General features: G+C 44.9%; 1 protein-coding gene across 1 annotated transcript in view; it reads left to right on the top strand.

The window, feature by feature from the left end:
- The first annotated feature begins 5,066 nt into the window (after positions 1-5,066).
- CSNK2A1 (casein kinase 2 alpha 1) overlaps positions 5,067-16,941 on the top strand; it is a 48,069-nt gene continuing 36,194 nt past the window's right edge. Inside the window, exon 1 of the mRNA XM_049869099.1 lies at positions 5,067-5,196. The gene's annotated coding sequence lies outside the window, so the exon portion shown is untranslated. The remainder of the gene's footprint in view (positions 5,197-16,941) is intronic.

Raw genomic sequence — 16,941 nt, 5'->3', positions numbered from 1 at the left:
CAGGTCCAAAGGACTTGCTCTGTTCCCATCTCTTCTTGGTGGTAGTGAGGTCTTCCCTTTTCCAGCTCTGGGATGGTTCATTTTAAGCCTAGTGGGATGGCAAAACTGACCAATTGCCTCATTATGGTTCCATACACCTTATTTGCGTGATCCTACTCCCACAAATGTTCCATGCACCTTATTTGCATTATTAGCAAGCAGTCCAATCCCCTTGGTGGGCCACAAGCACCTTATATGCATAGACCCACCCAATCATTTGCTGGGAGTTACAAGACCATGGCAAGAAAGGCCATATAAAAATGCACTGTACTAGGCCTTAAGAGAGCTTGCTATTTTCATTCCCTTCCTTTTGGAGGCCATCATGTGAGAAGCTAGCTTACTGAAGGAGCCACTTGGAGGAGAATGGAAGGGCTCAAGGTGGCAGTCGCAGCCAACTGCCAGACACATGAATGAGGCTATATAGGCTAGCCAACCCCAACTGACTTGCTAACTAATTGCCAACACAGGCATGAGCTCAGACAACACTGTGTTGAGCAGAAAAGATCTGTTTCAGCTGAGACATGTCTAAAGTGCCAATCCACAAAAACACAAGCAAATAAATGATTGTTGTTTTAAGCCACTATGTGTTGGGCTATTTGTTATGTAGAAATAGACAGCTGATACAGTTAAGCTCCTAGTGCAGTGATTAACCCTCTAATGGCCCAAGTTGGAATGCAAGCTCCATTACCGGCATGTGACCTTGGGCATGTCCTATAATCACTCTGAATCTCAGTTTTTTCATCTCTACAGTTGGATCCTTTTGGTTCCTACCTCATCAGATTTATGTGAGAATTAAACAAGATGAACAGTGTGTGGCACAGGGCCTGGCACAGAACAAGTGCTCTCAATCTCTTAGTTGTTCTTGTTTGAAGGAAGACTAGCCTGAAAGTTGTGATTTTTGGGGGAGGGAGGGTTGCCACAGAGAGTAAAAGTTTAGGATAATTGACCTGATCTTTGGAGTCTCCATAACTGGATGAACATTGAGGACTGGGGGCTTCCTGGGACCAAAGGCCTGTGCCAAGTTGGCCTGGGAGATTGCAGGGGTTGGGTATCACTGTGTCCTCCATGAGTGTGAAGAACTGTACTCTTGCATCTCAATGAGACCTGGGAATGAGGTCATAGATGGAGGCTGGAATTGAGTGGAAGAGTGGGGAACACTTGCTGTAGGAGAGATCGAGACCATCGGAAGGTCATGAGGGCTAAGCCTTGAGAAACACCCCCACTACACTCAGATGAAAACTCAGACTCCTTACCATGGCCTGAATGCCTTGCCCACCTCTCCCACCATAAGTTCTACCCTTCTTAATGGGCATTGAATGACTTAATATGGCCCTTCCAGCCATAGTCTTTATAACTCCCACCAAATAACTGGGTGGGATCATGCAAATGAGGTGCTTATGGCCCATCAAGAGGATTAGATAGCTTGCTTATAATGTCAATAAGGTGCATGGCACACTTGTGGGGGAGCCATGTAAATAAGGTATATGAAACCCTAACCAGGGGATTGGTCAGTTTTGCCATCCCACTAGGCTTAAAAAAGAGCCAATCCCAGAGAGGGGATTTGACTACCATGAAGAAGAGAAGGGAGCACAGCGTGTCATTTGGACCTGGGAAGATCCCTGCATCCAGACCCTCCTAAACCCAGGAGACAGAGACAGGGAGCTATAACACCAGAGATAGCAAAAGAGCGAGAAATGGCAGCAGCAGAACCAGGAGACGACATGATGGACTTCCCAGCCCACAGAGTGAGAAAGCTGAGCGCCTCCTAGCAGGAGGCTTTCTGGTGGAGTGGAGAGCCTGTGGGCACTTATTGGCAGAGCTAAAGAGGTTTGTAACACTTGCCTGAGCAGGGCAGTTGGCCAGGCTGAGGGGCCGAGGAGACAGAGAGAGGCCTGCCTGAGAAGAAACTGTCCTGATCAAAGAATTGTATCCTGAGTGTTTCTGAACCTGAATTGTAACCTGTTACTTCCCTAATAATATTTAATATACCATGGACTGCCAAAAGAACGAACAAATCTGTTTTAGAAGTACAACCAGAATGCTTCTTAGAAGCAAGGATAGTGGGACTGCTTCTTACATACTTTGGACACGTTGTCAGGAGGGATCAGTCCCTGGAGAAGGACATCATGCTTTGCAAAGTACAGGGTCAGCGGAAAAGAGGAAGATCCTGAATGAGGTGGATTGACACAGCTGGCTGCAACAATGAGCTCAAGCATAACAACAATTGTAAGGATGGCTCAGGACCGGGCAGTGTTTCGTTCTGTTGTGCATAGGGTCGCTATGAGTCAGAACCGACTCGATGGTACCTAACAACAACTTCCGTAATAAACCTCGTAACTATGGTCTGTCTGTGAGTTCTGTGTGGCCATTGCAATGAACTATCGAACCCAGCAGAGGCGCAGAGAGCGCTGTAAAAAGTTGGAAGGCAGAGGCATGTCTGACCTCATAGCCATCAGTCTTGAACTGTTGATGCTTACAGTAAGTCTTCCCCCTTGTGAAGTTACCCACAAAACCGTGGCCGTTGAGTTGACTCTGACTTATAGCGACCCTATAGGACAGAGTAGAACTGCCCCATAGGGTTTCCAAGGAGCAACTGGTGGATTCGAACTGCCAACCTTTTGGTTAGCAGCCAAGCTCTTAGCCACTGTACCGCCAGGGCTCCCTTGTGAAGTTAGAGATCAGACACCCCCTCTATCTCATTTTTACACTTCTCTCCCTCACTCACAGTGCTTTAGCCACCCTGGCCTCCTCTTCCTCAAACTTAATCAAGTTCTTTCCCATTTCAAGGTCTTGGTACTTGCTGTTCCCTTTTCAGAGGGACCCCCTGAACCACTCAAGCTAAAGTTCTCCTCCCCCTCCCCATTTACTCTATTTCACAGCTACTTATCTTTTTCCTTCATAGTACTTATTACTACCTGAAATTCGTCTGTTTATTCATTTGTTTACCTGTCTGTGCATCATTTGGTTCTCACTCTAGAAGGTGAGCTCCGTGAGGAAATGGTGTTTGTCTCGCTCACACCACATCCTCAGCACCTAGCACGGTGCCGGGCACATTGCAAGCGATCAATAGCTGTTAGCTGAATAAACATGAATAAAGATGGGGAAAAAAGAGCCAAGAGAGCGGAAAAGACTTGGCCCACGAGATGGGTAGGTCAGTCATTTCCTGGAAGACATTTTCACAGAAACCTTGGGATCTTGTTTACCCTCCTCAGTCCACAGGTGGAGAAACTGAGGCCCAGAAAGGCAGAATGGCCAGCCTGAGGGCACCCAGAGAGCCATCGCTATGGATTCCCAGCCCATTGGGTTCAAATGGCATAGATCGGTCTGACAGGATTAGGCCCAGAAAAGGTCAAAGCCACCTCCTTGAGGCCATTACTGCAAGTTTGCATCCCTCCCCCATCCTACAGGAGAGGAGGTTGTCTTTCAGGGAGCAGAGGCACCAGTCAGCCGACAAACTGCAAAAAGGGCTGGAGAGGGTGGGTAGGCCCATCCTTGAGCCAGGCAGCTATTCTGAGGTAGCTTGAGATAGTGGCTGGTACCAAAATAACCCAGCCTCCTCACCCTTGTTCCAGCCCTCACACCTCTGCCCCACCTGAAGTGAAGCTAACACTTGAATTTCCCTCAGAAACACTTACACTCACCGGCTTTCGTCAGAGCCTGCAGGGGCAGGGTGATCATCAGATCCAGTCCTGCCCACTGGGGGCTCACAGTCTGGTGCCAGAGCCTGACTAGGAACCAGTAAGGTTGTTGAGTGATGGTGCCCAGGTCTCTCAAGGAGAGAAGATTCCCCTAGGAAATGACCCTTAAATGAGTTCAACGAACATACCATACCGAAGTTAGGCAGTGCATGAGGGTGAGGAAAGCGTTCTGAGTAACAGAGAAATCTGTCAGTACAAAGGGAGGGAGACAACAAGCTAAGTTCCGGGAATAGTTTGCAGTTTTAGTGGGTGGGAGCATCAGGAATTCGAGGGGAGATGGCAGAATAGGAGGCTGGAATAGGGGTTTTCATCAAATTATCTAGGGCCTTGAATACCAAGCTGAAGGGCTTGGGCTATCTTTGGTGGGCAAAAGTGTGCCTTGAGAGATTTTTGACCAAGAGTATGCCATGAAGAAGGAGCCCTGGTGGCGCAATGGTTAAGTACTCGGCTGCTAACCAAAAGGTTGGAGGTTCAAACCCACCCAACGGGCCTGTGGGAGAAAGACCTGGCCATCTGCTCTTATAAATATCACAGCCTAGAAAACCCTATGGGGCTGTTCTACTCTGTTACACGGGGTCGATGAGTCAAAAATCCACTGTGCATTCGACGGTACACAACAAAATGCCATGATAAGGTTTGCAGGTAGACCCTGTGGCTGCTTTGGGGCGTTCGCCCCTGTGCGGGGTAGAGAGAGGAGATCAAAGGGGGATAGCTCTTTATTTTGGAAGGACACCTCACGTAGGAGGCAGGAATTAGGCCTCCGACCCTAGAGAGCTAGTATCGTCACTTCCCGGACTTCCGTGCCAAGCCTCTCCCCGGATCCAACTTTCTGTCACTGCTTCCGAATTCTAAGTTTGAGAAGAAAAAAAGTCCAGCTGGAGCCCTAACCTAAACAAGGGGTGCAAGCTGGGGAAACTTCAACTCCCAGAGCGCTTTGCTTTACAGCTCTGCAGGTCGCGCATGCTCCTTTTTAAGAAAGGCGGGGCCGGCATACAGGTAGGTGGGCCTCGACAGCTGGGTGAAGTGCGGGAAACCTAGGGACCGCCATCTTAGTTTGGGTCAAACCAATTGTACACTTAGTGGGAGGTTCATGTTCGCTCTCTCGTCAGTTCACATGAGCGCTGAAATAAAATGCAAGTAATCATTTCCAATCTCTTTATCATGCTTTGAGTCGAGAACTCCTTCCGTTTTGAAGCTTAATCGGGAACTAAACCCCCTGGGAGACAATCAGACATCCCAGCATGGCCGCAGCCAGCTAGATTCCGCCGGGGGCGGAGTCGGAAGCGACCCGCCCCACCTCCTGGTAGGAGGGGGCTTCCGCTTCCGGCAGCGGCGGCTGCAGCCTCGCTCTGGTCCCTGCGGCTGGCGGCCGAGCCGTGTGTCTCCTCCTCAGCCGCCGCCATATTGTCTGTGTGAGGAGAGGGGAGAGGGGCCGCCGCCGCTGCCGCTTCCACCACAGGTACCGTGGGCGCCGCCAAGCCAGGTCGTTGAGGGCTGGGGGTGGCCCAGAGTGGGACAGCGGGGTGCGGCCGCTCTTCCTGCTTCCAGTCGACTCCTGAGGGGTCCGTCGCCTTCTCCTGCCCCCCTTCCACATACTCACCAACCGAGGCCCCTGCAGCCCATTGGGAGGCCTGGGGCCACCCCCCTCCCCAGGGCAGGGAACGAGGCTTGGGGGCAGGGGCCAATGCGGGGGTGGAAACCAGCTCTCCGAGTCCAGTTTCTTGCCGGGTAGAGGGCTGGACTGGGGCGGGGACTAGGAGGCAACTTGGGGGAGGGGGTCGCTAGAGGGGGAGGGGAGCGCGTGGGGTGGGGCCGAAGGGGGATGCTGGGGGAGAGTGCAGAAGGGAGTGGTGCTTTCTGGGTAAGGCGAGGTGAGCCCTCCTGCAGAGAAAGACAGAGTAGGGGCCTTCCAAGGGTCCCTCAGGGCGGGGTTGGACTTCCCACCTGCAGACCGGGGTGCAAGGTGAAGGGAGTCCCGGGTGCGGTTGCAGAGAGAGAAAGGGGGAGGGGACCATGAAGAGGGTCGAACGGGTGGAGTTGTTAAGGGTTGCTTGGAAGCCTGGATGGAAGAGGACAGGTATGTAGAATGAAGGGTTGGCTAAGAGTATACATATATATACACACACATGCAAGTTGGTGACCTTTTGAAAGAGTAGGACTTTTAAATTTTGTTCTAGTGTTTGTTTTTTTGCAGTGTTGGAATATATCAGGGCTGGTGATGGGTGGAGCGTCTGTAGTTTGTTTTTGCGAAGCACAGTCAGGGTCAGAAGTTGCTTCTTGGTTATTGCTTTTGTGAGGAAGAAAGAGTTTTGAAAAGGAGGCGGCAAGTTATTTGGGAAGACTTGGTTACCTTTCGACTGCTGAATTGTTTGAGAAGTGAGCCTGGGGAGAGGAAATGAAAAAAAAAATTAGGAAGAGAAGATTTTCTGAGATGGAGGCCTCATTCCATCTAAGGAGTGGCAATAGAGGCCAGTGGTTAAAAACTACATTGCCTGGGTTCTCAAATATTCATGCCACCGCTACGCAACTGTGTGACCTAATCTCTGTCAGCCTCAGTTTTCCTTTCTGTAAAATGGGGATGACAATATTTTGTAGCTCATAGGTTTATGGTGAGAAGTAAATAAGATAATTCATGGCAAATGCTTAGCACAGGGCCTGGCAGGTAGTAAGTGCTCACTAGATCTTACATGTCACTCTTATTAAAGGGACTAGCTGGTATATTTGCAGTTCTTTATTCTGAGTAAAATTTGTGATCAAGAATTTGAAAGTATGCAAGGCATCAGAATATTATCTTTGTAGTTGCTGCAGTGTTTCGTTTTGTTCTAAGCCAGTTGGCTTAATATACCCGGGAATGAAAGACCAGGACCAATACTAGTACTAGTTCTACTCCATATCATTTTGAAAAGTTCCTTTGCAATCTTACCTGGACAGGTTTGTCCTTTTGTGACTTTGAAATACTTGACTTTCATCTGCTATGGGGGGAGGAGGTATGACTTGGAGAAAAAATGAAACAATTGGAAACTGCTTAGATTGATTTATTAACTGGTGACAAAGTTAGATCACCCTGGGGCAACTTTTCTCCAAAAAAAAAAAAAAAGTATGCTTAGTTATGCTCTCTATAGGGTACAGTGGAGACTAGAAAGGCAGCGTAGTTTAGTCTCTGAGTAGTGAGTGAATTGCCTTGCTGTTTCCGGGGTGAAACCATTGGCAGCTTCTTTTCCGCATGTATTTTTAGTTCTCCAGTTGCCTACCAACTCTCTTCCAGGATGAGTCCATATTTTTACTGTAGTCTCTGTCTCTGAACATAACATCTTTACTTCACATACTCTTTTGAAGAAAAGGGAAATTTTGTTAGAAAGTGAGTTTAAAGCTTTGCATAGGGTTTTGGGGTTTGTAGTAGGCAGAATGTGGAGCGCTGGTGGCAGCAGTGGTTAAACACTCAGCTGTGAAGGTCAGCAGTTCAAACCCACCAGCTGCTCCATGAGAGAAAAGATCTGGCAATCTGTTTTCTTAAAGATTACTGCCTAGAAAACACGATGGTCCTGTAGGGTTGCTGTGGGTTGGAATGTACTGAAGTGTTCTACAACGGTAGACAGAATGACCCTTCTTCCCAGAGATGTCCACACCCTAACCCCCAGAATCAATGAATGTGTTATCATATAGCCAGAAGGACTTTGTAGATGTAATTAAGAGTAAGGACTTTAAAATAGGAAGATTATCTCGGCTTTTCTGGGTGGGGCCAGTCTAATCATAAACGTATTGCCATCAAGTCAATTCCAACTCATAATGACCCTGTAGGACCAGGGTAGAACTGCCCCCATAGTTTCCCAGGCTGTCATCTTTAAGGAAGAAGACTGTCACATCTTTCTCTCGCAGAGTGGCTGGGGGGTTTGAATGGCCAACCTTTCAGATAGCAGCTGAGCGCTTAACCACCAGGCTACCAGGGCTCCTTAGTCTAATCAGAGAAGCCCTTAAAAGCTAGGTGCATTCTCCAGCTGGAGTCAGAGAGGTTCAAAGCATGAAAGGGACTCTACTTGCCATTTTCTAGAGGGGGCTACATGGAAAGCATGAGCCCACAGCTGACAGCCAGCAAAGCCAAAAAACCAAACCTGTTCCCTCAAGTCGATCCCGACTTATGGACACCCTATAGGACAGAGTAGAGCTGCCCCATAGAGTTTCCAAGGAGCGCCTGGTGACCTTTTGGTTAGCAGCTGTAGTACTTAACCACTACACCACCAGGGTTTCCGGGCAGTCAGCAAGGAAATGGAAACCTCAGTCTCACAACTGCAAGAAATTTAATTCAGCCAACAATCTGAATGATTGGAAGTGCATTCTTCCCCAGAGCTTTCAGCAAGGAACATAGCCCTCTGGGTACCTTTTGAGACCTTAAGCAGAGGATCTAGCCAAGCCTATCTGACTTATGACCTACAGAAACTGTGAGAATACGTTTGTGTTGTGTTAAGCCACTGCGTGTGTGCCGACTTGTTATGGCACCAATAAAACACTAGCAAAGATCTTGGTACCAGGAGTGGGGTGCTGTTAACCTAAAAATGTGGGAGTGGTTTTGAAATTGGGCAGTTGGTAGAGGCTGGGAGAAATTTAAGGAGTGTGATAGAAAAAGCCTAGATTACCTTAAACAGGTTGTTAGAAATATGGATGCTAGTGATTTCTGCTAGTGAGGGCTCAGAAGGAAGTGAGGAATGTGGCAGAGAAATCCTGAATTGGCTTAGAGCATACCTATGTCCAAAACCAAAAAAACCAAACCCAGTGCCATCAAGTCGATTCTGACTCATAGCGACCGTATAGTACAGAGTAGAACTGCCCCATAGAGTTTCCAAGGAGTGCCTGGTGGATTCGAACTGCCGACCCTTTGGTTGGCATCCATAGCACTTAAACCACTATGCCACCAGGGTTTCCATACCTATGTCACCGTGAACAAACTATTAAAGAAAATATGGGTACTAAAAGTACTGTCCCTGAGAGCTTAGAAGGAAGTGAGGTATATGTTATTGGAAACTGGAGGAAGGGGAATCCTTGTTACATAGTGGCAAAACAACAGAATTGTGTCCTGCAGTTATATGGAAAACAATTTGTAACTTGTGAACTTGTATATTTAGTATAGGAAATTTTTCCAAGCAAAGTGTTGAAGATGCAGCCAGGTTTCTTCTTGCTGCTTATTAGAAAATGTGAGAGAGAAATGTTAAACCAAAAGAACCAAGACTTGATTTGGGAAATCCTTGTCCTATCCAGATGGCAAAAGGAGTGTGTGGCTGTACAACCTTTTACTAAAATTTCAGAAATATCAAAAGATCAGAGCATTTAGTCATGCAAAAGACTCTTTGAAGAGATTAACAGTGTGACTCACAGATCCCTAATCAAACTGGGGGCCTCTATGAAGCTTAAGGGTATCATCCCTCAGCCATCTCAACAGAAGCCAGAGATAGAGGAGGATTATTTTTAAAAGATTTGTGGACATAGCCTCCATTTAATGAAGTGAACCCATGTGAATTTCACGCAAAGTTCACAAGGTTCTTGAGAATTTTATACAAGTAGAAACACTGCCAGTTTGGATTGAAAGGGACAGTGAGAGTAAGATATTTAAGAACACTGTTGGACCCCTAAAATTCTACTGGCTGGAAGCAAGCTCATAAAACTACCCAGCTGCAAACATGCTACCTTTTATTTTAAAAAGAAGGGTGATACAGTGGATGCAACCAGGAGCCCAGAGGGTAGAGCCAAAAGCCAGAGAATTTTTTCATGCTTTGAAATGTAGTGGGGTTTGCCCAGCTGGATTTCAGAGCTTTTTTTTGGACGGGAGACTCCATTTTATCTTGATCTTTTCTCCCTGTTTAAACTGGAATGTCTGTGACTGTTACCCTGTGTTTGCCCCATCATTGTATGTTGGGAGCAGATGACTTATTTCTTAGGAATTGTAACTCAGGAGTTGTACTTAATGAGCCATGGCCAGAGCCTCATCCACACCTGGTGCAGATTATGAGATTGGGGGCTTTTTGAATTTACAAGATTTAGGTGAGATTTTTAGACTTCAGGTTGATGCTGTAATGGGCTGAAACTTTAGAGGACCTTAGGATGGGATGAATGTTTTTACATTTGGGAGGGACCTGAATCTTTGGGAGCCAGAGGGCAGACTGTGTAGGTGTGTAGGCAGAATGGCCCCCCTGAAGATGTTCATGCCCTAATCACTTGAATCTGTGAGTCTGTTAGTTACGTGACGGAAGGGACTTTGCTGATGTAATTAAGCACCTTAAGATAGGATGATTATCCTGGATTTTTAGGATGGGCCCAATCTAATCATTAAAAAACTCCATTTGTCCTGAGTCAGTTCCAACTTGTGGTGACCTCAGGTGTATCAAAATAGAATTGCAGTCCATAGTGTTTTCAGTGGCTGATTTTTCAGAAGTAGACTACTAGAGCTTTCTTCCAAGGAGCCTGTAGGTGGACTCAAATCTTCAACCTTTCCTTTAGCAGGTGAGCGTGTTAACTGTTTGCATTATCTAATCATATGAGGACTAAATCTAATCATGAACCCTTAAAAGCGAAGGTCTTTCCCCAGCTGGAGTCAAAGACATGGAGCAGAATGGGAATTCAGAGAGAAGCCTGATGGGAGTTAACCTGGCATTGCTGGAGGGGCCACAAAAAGCATGATAAGTAATGTGGACAGCCTCTAGGAGCAATTGCTGACAGCCAGCAAGGAAACTGTCAGTCCCATAGCTGCAAGGAATTCACTACAGCCAACAACCTGAATGGAAGTGCATTCTTCCCTAGAGTTTCCAGCAAGGAACATAGCCCTGCAGGCACCTTGATTTTGGCCTTTTGAAACCTTAAGCAGAGGAACCAGCCAAGCCCACTTAACTTTGGAACTATAGAAACTGGAGATGATAATTTGTGGTGGTTTAAGCCATGACATTTGTGCTAGTTCATTATGGCAGCAGTAGAAAACTAGTACAGGGGTTTTGCTGATTTTGTTTTAAAATCTTTTAAAGGGAACAAAGACAGCAAAGGTTATTCAGTAATATAATTTGGCCCTGGAAGACTTCACAGAATAACACTGTTGAGTGGAACCTAACCCTCTTTCTTGATATGTAAATACCTTGTTAGCGTCCTTAGATGCAGTTTGAAGGGCTAGATGACCAGCTTGCTAAAATGCAGATTCTAGAGCTCTAGGCTCTTTTGATAAACCCTTTGCTGTCCAGTGATTCCAACTCATAGCAACCCTATAGGACAGAGTAGAACTGCCCCATAGAGTTTCCAAGGAGTGCCTGGCAGATTTGAACCACCAACCTTTTGGTTAGCAGCCATAGCGCTTAACCACTATGCAACCAGGGTTTCCGGCTCTTTTGATAGGATTTCTAAAAAAAGATGATTCTTCCATGTCTATGATAAACTTCTTGGATAAATAACAATTTATTAATTTGTATTGCCTGAATAAAGCAGTGGATTTATGTAACAACCTTTTAAAGATGTAGTTCCTTTTTTAAGATGGAAATGGATGATTTTTTAAAATTGATAACCACCTATACAATGGTTGGTTCTCTCACACCTCCTCCATTCCATTGTCCATTGCCGTCGAGTCTGTCGAGTCGATTCTGACTCATAGCGACCCTATAGGACAGAGTAGAACTGCCCCGTAGAGTTTCCAAGGAGTGCCTCGTGGGTTCAAACTGCCAGCCTTTTGGTTAGCAGCCATGGCTCTTAACCACTACACCACCAGGGTTTCCCTCACGCCTCCTACTCCACCCCAAAGTTGTAAGGTCTTTTCTCCCTTCATTGTCATTTTGAGGTTCAGAGTCAGATTTGGGAATCATAGCTACAGAATGGAGTTTCTAGCTTTTAAGAAAGGCCTTTTGTTTTTGTTCTGTAATAGTATTCTATTGATTAGTTTCATACGTGAACTCTAAACTTTAGTGGTGATGATGAAAGAATTGAGACAGTCTCTTTTTTCGTTACCTGCCTGGAAAGATGGTCAGAGCATTTCAAGGTATAAGGACTTTTGAGATGATCTGTTTGACTTCCGGGCTTAAACCAAAAAAAAAAAAAACCAAACCTGTTGCCATCTAGTCGATTCCGACTCATGGTGACCCTATAGGACAGTGGAACTGCCTCATGAAGTTTCCATGGAGCGCATGGTGGATTTAAACTGCCACCCTTTTGGTTAGCAGCCGTAGCACTTAACCACTACACCACCAGGGTTTCCTTTCTGGGCTTAGAATGAGGAAAATTAGGGCACATGAAGGTTCAAGTGTCTCAACCAAGGTATCTCAGCCCTAGAGCTGGCCTAGAATCCCAGTCCAGGCAGTGGAAACGCATAGCTTTTGAACTATACTCCCTGAGAACTCCTGCTTTGCCCCTTTTCTTGGTTGGTACTACCTTGTGCCTCAGTTTCCTCACGGGGTCTTTGTGAAGATTAATTACGATAACGCATCTGATACATTTAACACAACGCCAAACAGTGACCCTAAAACGTTAAGTGGTGTATTATGATAACTGTCTTAGTTATCCAGTGCTGCTCTAATAGAAATACCAGAAGTGGATGGCTTTAACAAACAAATTTATTCTCTCACAGTTTAGGAGGCTAGAAGTCCAAATTCAAAGCACAAGCTCTAGGGGAAGGCTTTCCCTCTCTGTGGGCTCTAGAAGAAGGTCTTTGGCTCCTTCAACATCGGTGGTCCTGGCCTCCCTTGGAGATCTATGTGTGTCTTGACATCAACCTTCCACTGGGTCTAGGAGATTCTCAGCACAGGGATCCCAGGTCCAGAGGACATACAGTACTCCCAGCTCTTCTTTCTTACTGGTAGTCAGGTCCCTCCTGCTTGCTTGTTTTATCTATTAAAAACGATTGACTCAAGATACAGCCTAGTCCTGCAGATTGTATCCTGCCTCGTTAACATAACTGTCTCTAATATTGCCTCATTAACGTAGAGGTTAGGATTTACAACACATAGGATAATTACATCAGATCACACAATGGAGGATAATTGCATAATACTGAGAATTATGGCATAGCCAAGTTAACACATACTTTTGGGGGACACAGTTCAATTCATAACAGTAACTATTAGGACAATTTTATATGATTAAAAATTGCATAAATAATTACAATATAATTTGTACAAGTTCAGAAATTGAGAACTGATAAGATTTGGTCTTATTTAGGATTAAGTAAGGGATAAGCATTTTAAGGTAATAACGCTTGTGACACTGGATTGAAAATGAGAAGCTCTATGCTAATCCTTGGTTTATCAGAATTCACTGGGTGACCTGGGCCAAGTTCAACAATTTTGTTTCACAAGAGCATTAAATGTGTTCATACACCTAAATTTCTTTGAACTCCTAAAATGAATAATTTCAAAAGTAGTATCATATCATTTGGTTGTTTCTTTATAGCAAGAAATCTAGGCCAGCTGGCTGTTCAAATGAAGAGAAGTCCTCTAGGATTATTAAGGAAATGAGTGGCTGTCATTTTAACAAGCAGTGTATTTGCATTGAGTTGTAGGCAATTGGTAGTTTAAAAAATTATGTATGCTCCAGAGTAGATGTTAATAGTCCTCGTTGTTTACCTGGAGTCCCTGGGTGGTGCAAATGGTTAAGCGCTAAACTACTAACCAAAAGGTTGGTGGTTCACATCCACGCAGAGACATCTCAGAAGAAAGCCCTGGGGATCTGTCGCCTAAAGATCACACCGTGGACAACCCTACGGAATGCAGCCCTGCTCTGACATCCAGGGGACTGCCGCGAGTTAGAGCTGACTCCCTGGCGACTGCTTTGGTTTTTTGTTATTGTTTTTTGGTTTTAGTTGTTGACCAGACATGGTATTTTCTGCATTATTGAAATCAGGAGTTCAGTCTTTAAAAGTTAAGGGTGAAAGAAGTCACAGTATCACAAGACACTGCTAGGAGTGGCATTTCACTGAATTCTACAAATTCTGTCTTTCAGTCCTAGACAGAAGGAACCTACTTAGCAACAGTTGCTATGGTGGACAAGCTTTTTTTTTAAAACATTAGTGGTAATCGTGTTTCCCTGCGTAGAAAATTCTGCAGTATCCAAGTAAGGGTCTCAGGTTAAATAAACATAAAGAAAACCAAACCCATTGCTGTCAAGTCAATTCCAACTCATAGCAATCCTACAGGACAGATTGGAACTGCTCCATAGGGTTTCCAAGGCTGTAAATGTTTTTCTTTTCTTTTTTTTTTGTATTTTAATAATTTTTATCGTGTTTTAAGTGAAAGATTACAAATCAAGTCAGTCTGTCACACAAAAACCCATGTACACCTTGCTACACACTCCCAATTACTCTCCCCCTAATGAGGCAGCCCGCTGTCTCCCTCCACTCTCTCTTTTCGTGTCCTTTTCGCCAGCTTCTAACCCCCTCCACCCTCTCATCTCCCCTCCAGGCAGGAGATGCCAACATAGTCTCAAGTGTCCACCTGATCCAAGAAGCTCACTCCTCACCAGCATCCCTCTCCAACCCATTGTCCAGTCCAATCCATGTCTGAAGAGTTGGCTTCGGGAATGGTTCCTGTCCTGGGCCAACAGAATGTCTGGGGACCACGATCACGGGGGTCCTTCCAGTCTCAGTCAGACCATTAAGTCTGGTCTTACGAGAATTTGGGGTCTGCATCCGACTGCCCAAGGCTATAAATCTTGATGGAAAAAGACGGTCACGTCTTTTCTCCCGTAGAGCAATTAGGTTTGAGCCACCAACCTTTGAGTTAGTATCTGAGCACTTAACCACTGCACCATCAGGACTCTTGTAAGATTTAAATCCCAGGGTACAATTAATCTCTTGTAATTCTGTGCATATCACACCTTAAATGCCTTTGTGTTGGCCAAACCAAAACCAAACCAGTTGCTGTCGAGTCAGTTTCGGCTCATGACAACCCGATAGGACAAGAGTAGAACTGCCCAGTAGAGTTTCCAGGGAGCTGCTGGTGGATTTGAACTGCCGATCTTTTGGTTAGCAGCCGAGCTCTTAACCACTGTGCCACCAGGGCTCCTTATTTTGGCCACTTTTTTTCTTTTCTTTTTTTTTTAAATAACTTTCTGGACTTCTATGTTTTTCAGACAGGTTTTCATTAGCTGAAACATTTTAATCTGCTTGCAAAAGCAAACTCTTTCATCCTTTTTCTGGCTTAAAGGTGAAGAAATGAAAGTCACCCAGAGAGTACAGTGTGTATGCTTGTGTGTATTGCCTTTTAAAATAAAAGTGGTGTAATTTTTGTAGGTGGGAATAACAACAGAAGTCCACAGTGGTATATTAGGATTGTAATCTTAAATAATCCTGAGGTTTACTCAAGGAGTAACTTCCTGAGTTAGCAAATATTGTATGGATTCGGGCCCTTAACCAGGAAAAACTTACACTGTTGGTTTTAAACAGGTCGTTTCCTTACTTGTTCAGTGTGCATTTGGAATCTTGGGATTTGAAGCTCAGTGGGTTAGGGGAACGCAGACAGCTAGTTGTTAACCTTTTTGAGCTGTGTCCCCCCTCCCCACCCCCACCCCCAGTTTAAAAAAACAAAAAACCACTACTTAGGTATTCTTAGTTTGACAGGTGAGAGAGAACGTTGTTGTCCATGGTTACTACCTTAAGTTGAGACAGGGAAAGAGAATCAGTAGGAAGTAGAGGGAGGGAAATAATTTAATCTTACATCTGTTTTTAGTGTTAACCTATTTTCTTTTAGTTTATTCTTCCAAGCTAGCGTTAGGAGATTTAGTTTGTGTTGTTTTTGGTTTTTGTCCCAGTGACCTCCGTATAGAGGATCTCCCAGAATAAATGGTTTACCATTAAGTGGTATACATGGACTATATCTGAAAGCTGCAAGAGATGATTGTACATCTCTTGAAATAAGGGGATTCGTGAAATGGTTTTTTCAGCCTACTGCACGGATTTTGACTATTCAGTTCGTGATGTCTACAGGTTATTTAAACCAGAATTTCTCAACCAGTGTACTGTGATGGGGGATTACAGATGGATGTGCCTAGATACTGGTCCTCTTAACCCTCTGGCCATTTGTACAGGGCACAGGGCATTCAAACCAGGAACAGTCTGGATCATTTACTCCAGTATGCCATACAGATACTATTTTCTCTGTGTGTCTTGACTTTAAATAATGCTGGGAAGCAGTGATTTAGATATTAAGGAAGTTCAGTAGTTTTAGGATTCAGGAGGCCAACAATCTTAAAATGATCTTTGTGTGTGAGTATGTGTGTTTGTGTTTTAGGTGAAAGTCTATAGTGCAAATTAGTTTTTCATTCAAAAAAGTATACACAAATTGTTTTTCTGATGTCGGTTGTAGTCCTGCAGCTTGTCATGACTCTCCCTCTTTCCCTTTACGCTCTGGGTTCTTCGTGTCTATTCACGTTTCCTGTGTGTTCCTGCCTTTTCAGCCTTGCTTTTGAGCAGGTCTTGCCCACTTGGTCTTGTATACTTGCTTGAACTAAGAAGGATGTTCCTCATATATGTTATTGCTTGTTCTATAGCCTTATCTAATCTTTGGCTGAAAGGTGGACTTCGGGAGTGGCTTTAGTTCTGAGTTACCAGGGTGTCTGGGGGACAGAGTCTTGGAGGTTCCTCCAGTCTCTGTCAGACCAGTAAGTCTGGCCTTCTTTTTTTGTGTGTGAATTTGAATTTTATTCTACCTTTTTCTTTTACTCTGACTGGGACCTTCCGTTGTGATCCCTGTCAGAGCGGTTGGTGGTGGTAGCTGGGCACCATGTAGTTCTTCTGGGCTCAGGCTGGTGAGGCTGTGGTCTGTTAGTCCTTTGGACTAATATTTTCCTTTTATCTTTGGTTTTCTTCATTCTCCTTTGCTGCAAACATGATGAGACCAATAGATGTATCTTAGATGGCTGTTTGCAAGCCTTTAAGACACCAGATACTACTCACCAAAGAAGGATTTAGAGCATTTTCTTTATGAACTATGTTATGCCAATTGACCTAGATGTTTTCTGCATGTAAACCTTCTCTTAAGTTTTCATAGTAGTGGTCTCACACAATATTTGTCCTTTTGTAATTGTCTTATTTCACTCAGCATAATGCCTTCCAGATTCGTCCATGTAATGAGATGTTTTAGGGATTCATCACTGTTCTTTATCATTGCTTAAAATGATCTTGGCTTTTAAGCTTGGAAAAGACCGTTTTAGGTATCTCTCTGATCATAATTTTCTTTCCACACAAGGGTCAATA

Source organism: Elephas maximus, chromosome 25, assembly GCF_024166365.1.
Source record: "Elephas maximus indicus isolate mEleMax1 chromosome 25, mEleMax1 primary haplotype, whole genome shotgun sequence".
Lineage (NCBI taxonomy): Eukaryota > Metazoa > Chordata > Mammalia > Proboscidea > Elephantidae > Elephas > Elephas maximus.
This window is presented reverse-complemented; position numbering and strand designations above follow the sequence as displayed.